The sequence below is a fragment of the Oncorhynchus mykiss genome, unplaced genomic scaffold (assembly GCF_013265735.2).
Source record: "Oncorhynchus mykiss isolate Arlee unplaced genomic scaffold, USDA_OmykA_1.1 un_scaffold_303, whole genome shotgun sequence".
Lineage (NCBI taxonomy): Eukaryota > Metazoa > Chordata > Actinopteri > Salmoniformes > Salmonidae > Oncorhynchus > Oncorhynchus mykiss.
The window spans coordinates 105,001-115,000 of record NW_023493752.1 but is presented as its reverse complement, the minus strand read 5'-3'; the positions used below and the strand labels follow the sequence as shown (position 1 = coordinate 115,000).

The window sequence follows — 10,000 nt, the reverse complement described above, 5'->3', positions numbered from 1 at the left end:
CTAGAGGGAGTTGATTGTCTCTGCTTTAACCAAGAAGCTAGAGGGAGTTGATTGTCTCTGCTGTAATCAAGAAGCTAGAGGGAGTTGTTGTCTCTGCTGTAATCAAAAAGCTAGAGGGAGTTGTTGTCTCTGCTGTAATCAAAAAGCTAGAGGGGGTTGATTGTCTCTGCTGTAATCAAGAAGCTAGAGGGGGTTGATTGTCTCTGCTTTAACCAAGAAGCTAGAGGGAGTTGATTGTCTCTGCTGTAATCAAGAAGCTAGAGGGAGTTGACTGTCTCTGCTGTAATCAAGAAGCTAGAGGGAGTTGATTGTCTCTGCTGTAACCAAGAAGCTAGAGGGAGTTGATTGTCTCTGCTGTAACCAAGAAGCTAGAGGGAGTTGATTGTCTCTGCTGTAATCAAGAAGCTAGAGGGAGTTGATTGTCTCTGCTGTAACCAAGAAGCTAGAGGGAGTTGATTGTCTCTGCTGTAACCAAGAAGCTAGAGGGAGTTGATTGTCTCTGCTGTAATCAAGAAGCTAGAGGGAGTTGATTGTCTCTGCTGTAATCAAGAAGCTAGAGGGAGTTGATTGTCTCTGCTGTAACCAAGAAGCTAGAGGGAGTTGATTGTCTCTGCTGTAATCAAGAAGCTAGAGGGAGTTGACTGTCTCTGCTGTAATCAAAAAGCTAGAGGTGGTTGATTGTCTCTGCTTTAACCAAGAAGCTAGAGGGAGTTGATTGTCTCTGCTGTAATCAAGAAGCTAGAGGGGGTTGATTGTCTCTGCTTTAACCAAGAAGCTAGAGGGAGTTGATTGTCTCTGCTGTAATCAAGAAGCTAGAGGGAGTTGACTGTCTCTGCTGTAATCAAAAAGCTAGAGGTGGTTGATTGTCTCTGCTTTAACCAAGAAGCTAGAGGGAGTTGATTGTCTCTGCTGTAATCAAAAAGCTAGAGGGAGTTGATTGTCTCTGCTTTAACCAAGAAGCTAGAGGGAGCTGCATATCATTTATTAGATAGTTAATAACCTTTTACCTCCGCTGTGACGGGACTTTATTCATTACAACTCTGATGCTAATCAACTGTTCAAATAAAGTTGATCAAATGGACTACACTGTAATGTTTTAGTTCTAAGGGAAATTAAAATAGACTTACGTTTTTTTCTTGGACTTTGTAGAATTATATTAAACACATCCTTCACTCTGTCAAAACAAATAACTATGTAGAATTATATTAAACACATCCTTCACTCTGTCAAAACAAATAACTATGTAGAATTATATTAAACACATCCTTCACTCTATCAAAACAAATAACTATGTAGAATTATATTAAACACATCCTTCACTCTATCAAAACAAATAACTATGTAGAATTATATTAAACATATCCTTCACTCTGTCAAAACAAATAACTATGTAGAATTATATTAAACACATCCTTCACTCTGTCAAAACAAATAACTATGTAGAATTATATTAAACACATCCTTCACTCTATCAAAACAAATAACTATGTAGAATTATATTAAACACATCCTTCACTCTGTCAAAACAAATAACTATGTAGAATTATATTAAACACATCCTTCACTCTGTCAAAACAAATAACTATGTAGAATTATATTAAACACATCCTTCACTCTATCAAAACAAATAACTATGTAGAATTATATTAAACACATCCTTCACTCTGTCAAAACAAATAACTATGTAGAATTATATTAAACACATCCTTCACTCTATCAAAACAAATAACTATGTAGAATTATATTAAACACATCCTTCACTCTATCAAAACAAATAACTATGTAGAATTATATTAAACACATCCTTCACTCTATCAAAACAAATAACTTTGTAGAATTATATTAAACACATCCTTCACTCTATCAAAACAAATAACTATGTAGAATTATATTAAACACATCCTTCACTCTATCAAAACAAATAACTATGTAGAATTATATTAAACATATCCTTCACTCTGTCAAAACAAATAACTATGTAGAATTATATTAAACACATCCTTCACTCTGTCAAAACAAATAACTATGTAGAATTATATTAAACACATCCTTCACTCTATCAAAACAAATAACTATGTAGAATTATATTAAACACATCCTTCACTCTGTCAAAACAAATAACTATGTAGAATTATATTAAACACATCCTTCACTCTGTCAAAACAAATAACTATGTAGAATTATATTAAACACATCCTTCACTCTATCAAAACAAATAACTATGGAGAAGTATATTAAACACATCCTTCACTCTATCAAAACAAATAACTATTGTCGTTCATTTTTTTAAAATGTATATATTTCCATAAATATTTCTTCATGCAATTAATCCTTTACAATAGTATGTGCACTATTTGTAAAGCATTTATTTGTAATTTATTTATCAAGCATTTATTTATCAAGCATTTATCATTTATTTATCAAGCATTTATCATTTATTTATCAAGCATTTATTTATCAAGCATTTATCATTTATTTATCAAGCATTTATTTATCAAGCATTTATCATTTATTTATCAAGCATTTATTTATCAAGCGTTTATCATTTATTTATCAATAATTTATTTAGAAATTATTCAGCATTTATGTATCATTAATTTATCATTTATTTAGAATTTATTTATCAAGAATTTAGAATTTATTTAGAATTTATTTAGAATTTATTTAGAATTTATTTTTCTTTTATTTATAAAACATGTTTGCACACCTTGCAGGTTGATATGCATCTGATGTGTATGCTAAAAGGGATGACCGGCAATGTTGTCTAGTGGGTACTGATATGCTAAAAGGGATGACCGGCAATGTTGTCTAGTGGGTGCTGATATGCTAAAAGGGATGACCAGCAATGTTGTCTAGTGGGTACTGATATGCTAAAAGGGATGACCGGCAATGTTGTCTAGTGGGTGCTGATATGCTAAAAGGGATGACCAGCAATGTTGTCTAGTGGGTACTGATATGCTAAAAGGGATGACCGGCAATGTTGTCTAGTGGGTGCTGATATGCTAAAAGGGATGACCGGCAATGTTGTCTAGCGGGTACTGATATGCTAAAAGGGATGACCGGCAATGTTCTCTAGTGGGTACTGATATGCTAAAAGGGATGACCGGCAATGTTGTCTAGTGGGTACTGATATGCTAAAAGGGATGACCGGCAATGTTGTCTAGTGGGTGCTGATATGCTAAAAGGGATGACCAGCAATGTTGTCTAGTGGGTACTGATATGCTAAAAGGGATGACCAGCAATGTTGTCTAGTGGGTACTGATATGCTAAAAGGGATGACCAGCAATGTTGTCTAGTGGGTGCTGATATGCTAAAAGGGATGACCAGCAATGTTCTCTAGTGGGTGCTGATATGCTAAAAGGGATGACCGGCAATGTTCTCTAGTGGGTGCTGATATGCTAAAAGGGATGACCAGCAATGTTCTCTAGTGGGTGCTGATATGCTAAAAGGGATGACCGGCAATGTTGTCTAGCGGGTGCTGATATGCTAAAAGGGATGACCAGCAATGTTGTCTAGTGGGTACTGATATGCTAAAAGGGATGACCAGCAATGTTGTCTAGTGGGTGCTGATATGCTAAAAGGGATGACCAGCAATGTTGTCTAGTGGGTGCTGATATGCTAAAAGGGATGACCAGCAATGTTGTCTAGTGGGTGCTGATATGCTAAAAGGGATGACCAGCAATGTTGTCTAGTGGGTGCTGATATGCTAAAAGGGATGACCAGCAATGTTGTCTAGTGGGTGCTGATATGCTAAAAGGGATGACCAGCAATGTTCTCTAGTGGGTGCTGATATGCTAAAAGGGATGACCAGCAATGTTGTCTAGTGGGTACTGATATGCTAAAAGGGATGACCAGCAATGTTCTCTAGTGGGTGCTGATATGCTAAAAGGGATGACCAGCAATGTTGTCTAGTGGGTGCTGAAATGCTAAAAGGGATGACCAGCAATGTTGTCTAGTGGGTGCTGATATGCTAAAAGGGATGACCGGCAATGTTCTCTAGTGGGTGCTGATATGCTAAAAGGGATGACCAGCAATGTTCTCTATTGGGTGCTGATATGCTAAAAGGGATGACCAGCAATGTTGTCTAGTGGGTGCTGATATGCTAAAAGGGATGACCGGCAATGTTCTCTAGTGGGTGCTGATATGCTAAAAGGGATGACCGGCAATGTTCTCTAGTGGGTGCTGATATGCTAAAAGGGATGACCAGCAATGTTCTCTAGTGGGTGCTGATATGCTAAAAGGGATGACCAGCAATGTTCTCTAGTGGGTACTGATATGCTAAAAGGGATGACCAGCAATGTTGTCTAGTGGGTGCTGATATGCTAAAAGGGATGACCAGCAATGTTCTCTAGTGGGTACTGATATGCTAAAAGGGATGACCAGCAATGTTCTCTAGTGGGTGCTGATATGCTAAAAGGGATGACCAGCAATGTTCTCTAGTGGGTACTGATATGCTAAAAGGGATGACCAGCAATGTTCTCTAGTGGGTACTGATATGCTAAAAGGGATGACCAGCAATGTTCTCTAGTGGGTGCTGATATGCTAAAAGGGATGACCAGCAATGTTCTCTAGTGGGTGCTGATATGCTAAAAGGGATGACCAGCAATGTTGTCTAGTGGGTGCTGATATGCTAAAAGGGATGACCAGCAATGTTGTCTAGTGGGTGCTGATATGCTAAAAGGGATGACCAGCAATGTTGTCTAGTGGGTGCTGATATGCTAAAAGGGATGACCAGCAATGTTCTCTAGTGGGTACTGATATGCTAAAAGGGATGACCAGCAATGTTCTCTAGTGGGTGCTGATATGCTAAAAGGGATGACCAGCAATGTTGTCTAGTGGGTGCTGATATGCTAAAAGGGATGACCAGCAATGTTGTCTAGTGGGTGCTGATATGCTAAAAGGGATGACCAGCAATGTTCTCTAGTGGGTGCTGATATGCTAAAAGGGATGACCAGCAATGTTCTCTAGTGGGTGCTGATATGCTAAAAGGGATGACCAGCAATGTTCTCTAGTGGGTGCTGATATGCTAAAAGGGATGACCAGCAATGTTCTCTAGTGGGTGCTGATATGCTAAAAGGGATGACCAGCAATGTTCTCTAGTGGGTGCTGATATGCTAAAAGGGATGACCAGCAATGTTGTCTAGTGGGTGCTGATATGCTAAAAGGGATGACCAGCAATGTTCTCTAGTGGGTACTGATATGCTAAAAGGGATGACCAGCAATGTTCTCTAGTGGGTGCTGATATGCTAAAAGGGATGACCAGCAATGTTCTCTAGCGGGTGCTGATATGCTAAAAGGGATGACCAGCAATGTTGTCTAGTGGGTGCTGATATGCTAAAAGGCATGACCAGCAATGTTCTCTAGTGGGTGCTGATATGCTAAAAGGGATGACAAGCAATGTTGTCTAGTGGGTGCTGATATGCTAAAAGGGATGACCAGCAATGTTGTCTAGTGGGTGCTGATATGCTAAAAGGGATGACCAGCAATGTTGTCTAGTGGGTGCTGATATGCTAAAAGGGATGACCAGCAATGTTCTCTAGTGGGTACTGATATGCTAAAAGGGATGACCAGCAATGTTCTCTAGTGGGTGCTGATATGCTAAAAGGGATGACCAGCAATGTTGTCTAGTGGGTGCTGATATGCTAAAAGGGATGACCAGCAATGTTCTCTAGTGGGTGCTGATATGCTAAAAGGGATGACCAGCAATGTTCTCTAGTGGGTGCTGATATGCTAAAAGGGATGACCAGCAATGTTCTCTAGTGGGTGCTGATATGCTAAAAGGGATGACCAGCAATGTTCTCTAGTGGGTGCTGATATGCTAAAAGGGATGACCAGCAATGTTCTCTAGTGGGTGCTGATATGCTAAAAGGGATGACCAGCAATGTTCTCTAGTGGGTGCTGATATGCTAAAAGGGATGACCAGCAATGTTGTCTAGTGGGTGCTGATATGCTAAAAGGGATGACCAGCAATGTTCTCTAGTGGGTACTGATATGCTAAAAGGGATGACCAGCAATGTTCTCTAGTGGGTGCTGATATGCTAAAAGGGATGACCAGCAATGTTCTCTAGCGGGTGCTGATATGCTAAAAGGGATGACCAGCAATGTTGTCTAGTGGGTGCTGATATGCTAAAAGGCATGACCAGCAATGTTCTCTAGTGGGTGCTGATATGCTAAAAGGGATGACCAGCAATGTTGTCTAGTGGGTACTGATATGCTAAAAGGGATGACCAGCAATGTTCTCTAGTGGGTGCTGATATGCTAAAAGGGATGACCAGCAATGTTGTCTAGTGGGTGCTGATATGCTAAAAGGGATGACCGGCAATGTTGTCTAGTGGGTGCTGATATGCTAAAAGGGATGACCAGCAATGTTCTCTAGTGGGTGCTGATATGCTAAAAGGGATGACCGGCAATGTTGTCTAGCGGGTGCTGATATGCTAAAAGGGATGACCAGCAATGTTGTCTAGTGGGTACTGATATGCTAAAAGGGATGACCAGCAATGTTGTCTAGTGGGTGCTGATATGCTAAAAGGGATGACCAGCAATGTTGTCTAGTGGGTGCTGATATGCTAAAAGGGATGACCAGCAATGTTGTCTAGTGGGTGCTGATATGCTAAAAGGGATGACCAGCAATGTTGTCTAGTGGGTGCTGATATGCTAAAAGGGATGACCAGCAATGTTGTCTAGTGGGTGCTGATATGCTAAAAGGGATGACCAGCAATGTTGTCTAGTGGGTGCTGATATGCTAAAAGGGATGACCAGCAATGTTCTCTAGTGGGTGCTGATATGCTAAAAGGGATGACCAGCAATGTTGTCTAGTGGGTACTGATATGCTAAAAGGGATGACCAGCAATGTTGTCTAGTGGGTGCTGATATGCTAAAAGGCATGACCAGCAATGTTGTCTAGTGGGTGCTGATATGCTAAAAGGGATGACCAGCAATGTTGTCTAGTGGGTGCTGATATGCTAAAAGGGATGACCGGCAATGTTCTCTAGTGGGTGCTGATATGCTAAAAGGGATGACCAGCAATGTTCTCTAGTGGGTGCTGATATGCTAAAAGGGATGACCAGCAATGTTGTCTAGTGGGTGCTGATATGCTAAAAGGGATGACCGGCAATGTTCTCTAGTGGGTGCTGATATGCTAAAAGGGATGACCGGCAATGTTCTCTAGTGGGTGCTGATATGCTAAAAGGGATGACCAGCAATGTTCTCTAGTGGGTGCTGATATGCTAAAAGGGATGACCAGCAATGTTGTCTAGTGGGTGCTGATATGCTAAAAGGGATGACCAGCAATGTTGTCTAGTGGGTGCTGATATGCTAAAAGGGATGACCAGCAATGTTCTCTAGTGGGTACTGATATGCTAAAAGGGATGACCAGCAATGTTCTCTAGTGGGTGCTGATATGCTAAAAGGGATGACCAGCAATGTTGTCTAGTGGGTGCTGATATGCTAAAAGGGATGACCAGCAATGTTCTCTAGTGGGTGCTGATATGCTAAAAGGGATGACCAGCAATGTTCTCTAGTGGGTGCTGATATGCTAAAAGGGATGACCAGCAATGTTCTCTAGTGGGTGCTGATATGCTAAAAGGGATGACCAGCAATGTTCTCTAGTGGGTGCTGATATGCTAAAAGGGATGACCAGCAATGTTCTCTAGTGGGTGCTGATATGCTAAAAGGGATGACCAGCAATGTTCTCTAGTGGGTGCTGATATGCTAAAAGGGATGACCAGCAATGTTGTCTAGTGGGTGCTGATATGCTAAAAGGGATGACCAGCAATGTTCTCTAGTGGGTACTGATATGCTAAAAGGGATGACCAGCAATGTTCTCTAGTGGGTGCTGATATGCTAAAAGGGATGACCAGCAATGTTCTCTAGCGGGTGCTGATATGCTAAAAGGGATGACCAGCAATGTTGTCTAGTGGGTGCTGATATGCTAAAAGGCATGACCAGCAATGTTCTCTAGTGGGTGCTGATATGCTAAAAGGGATGACCAGCAATGTTGTCTAGTGGGTGCTGATATGCTAAAAGGGATGACCAGCAATGTTGTCTAGTGGGTGCTGATATGCTAAAAGGGATGACCAGCAATGTTGTCTAGTGGGTGCTGATATGCTAAAAGGGATGACCAGCAATGTTCTCTAGTGGGTACTGATATGCTAAAAGGGATGACCAGCAATGTTCTCTAGTGGGTGCTGATATGCTAAAAGGGATGACCGGCAATGTTGTCTAGTGGGTGCTGATATGCTAAAAGGGATGACCAGCAATGTTCTCTAGTGGGTGCTGATATGCTAAAAGGGATGACCAGCAATGTTCTCTAGTGGGTGCTGATATGCTAAAAGGGATGACCAGCAATGTTCTCTAGTGGGTGCTGATATGCTAAAAGGGATGACCAGCAATGTTCTCTAGTGGGTGCTGATATGCTAAAAGGGATGACCAGCAATGTTCTCTAGTGGGTGCTGATATGCTAAAAGGGATGACCAGCAATGTTGTCTAGTGGGTGCTGATATGCTAAAAGGGATGACCAGCAATGTTCTCTAGTGGGTACTGATATGCTAAAAGGGATGACCAGCAATGTTCTCTAGTGGGTGCTGATATGCTAAAAGGGATGACCAGCAATGTTCTCTAGCGGGTGCTGATATGCTAAAAGGGATGACCAGCAATGTTGTCTAGTGGGTGCTGATATGCTAAAAGGCATGACCAGCAATGTTCTCTAGTGGGTGCTGATATGCTAAAAGGGATGACCAGCAATGTTGTCTAGTGGGTACTGATATGCTAAAAGGGATGACCAGCAATGTTCTCTAGTGGGTGCTGATATGCTAAAAGGGATGACCAGCAATGTTGTCTAGTGGGTGCTGATATGCTAAAAGGGATGACCAGCAATGTTGTCTAGTGGGTGCTGATATGCTAAAAGGGATGACCAGCAATGTTCTCTAGTGGGTGCTGATATGCTAAAAGGGATGACCGGCAATGTTGTCTAGCGGGTGCTGATATGCTAAAAGGGATGACCAGCAATGTTGTCTAGTGGGTACTGATATGCTAAAAGGGATGACCAGCAATGTTGTCTAGTGGGTGCTGATATGCTAAAAGGGATGACCAGCAATGTTGTCTAGTGGGTGCTGATATGCTAAAAGGGATGACCAGCAATGTTGTCTAGTGGGTGCTGATATGCTAAAAGGGATGACCAGCAATGTTGTCTAGTGGGTGCTGATATGCTAAAAGGGATGACCAGCAATGTTGTCTAGTGGGTGCTGATATGCTAAAAGGGATGACCAGCAATGTTGTCTAGTGGGTGCTGATATGCTAAAAGGGATGACCAGCAATGTTGTCTAGTGGGTGCTGATATGCTAAAAGGGATGACCAGCAATGTTCTCTAGTGGGTGCTGATATGCTAAAAGGGATGACCAGCAATGTTGTCTAGTGGGTACTGATATGCTAAAAGGGATGACCAGCAATGTTCTCTAGTGGGTGCTGATATGCTAAAAGGGATGACCAGCAATGTTGTCTAGTGGGTGCTGATATGCTAAAAGGGATGACCAGCAATGTTGTCTAGTGGGTGCTGATATGCTAAAAGGGATGACCGGCAATGTTCTCTAGTGGGTGCTGATATGCTAAAAGGGATGACCAGCAATGTTCTCTAGTGGGTGCTGATATGCTAAAAGGGATGACCGGCAATGTTGTCTAGTGGGTGCTGATATGCTAAAAGGGATGACCGGCAATGTTCTCTAGTGGGTGCTGATATGCTAAAAGGGATGACCGGCAATGTTCTCTAGTGGGTGCTGATATGCTAAAAGGGATGACCAGCAATGTTCTCTAGTGGGTGCTGATATGCTAAAAGGGATGACCAGCAATGTTCTCTAGTGGGTACTGATATGCTAAAAGGGATGACCAGCAATGTTGTCTAGTGGGTGCTGATATGCTAAAAGGGATGACCAGCAATGTTCTCTAGTGGGTACTGATATGCTAAAAGGGATGACCAGCAATGTTCTCTAGTGGGTGCTGATATGCT

At 41.6% G+C, this 10,000-nt stretch overlaps 1 protein-coding gene across 1 annotated transcript in view; it reads left to right on the top strand.

Moving 5' to 3' along the window:
• The window catches only part of LOC118950106 (protein sidekick-1-like), a gene marked incomplete at both ends in the record, with an annotated part of 122,910 nt that overhangs the window by 8,116 nt on the left and 104,794 nt on the right, over positions 1 to 10,000 (top strand). The window lies entirely within an intron of this gene.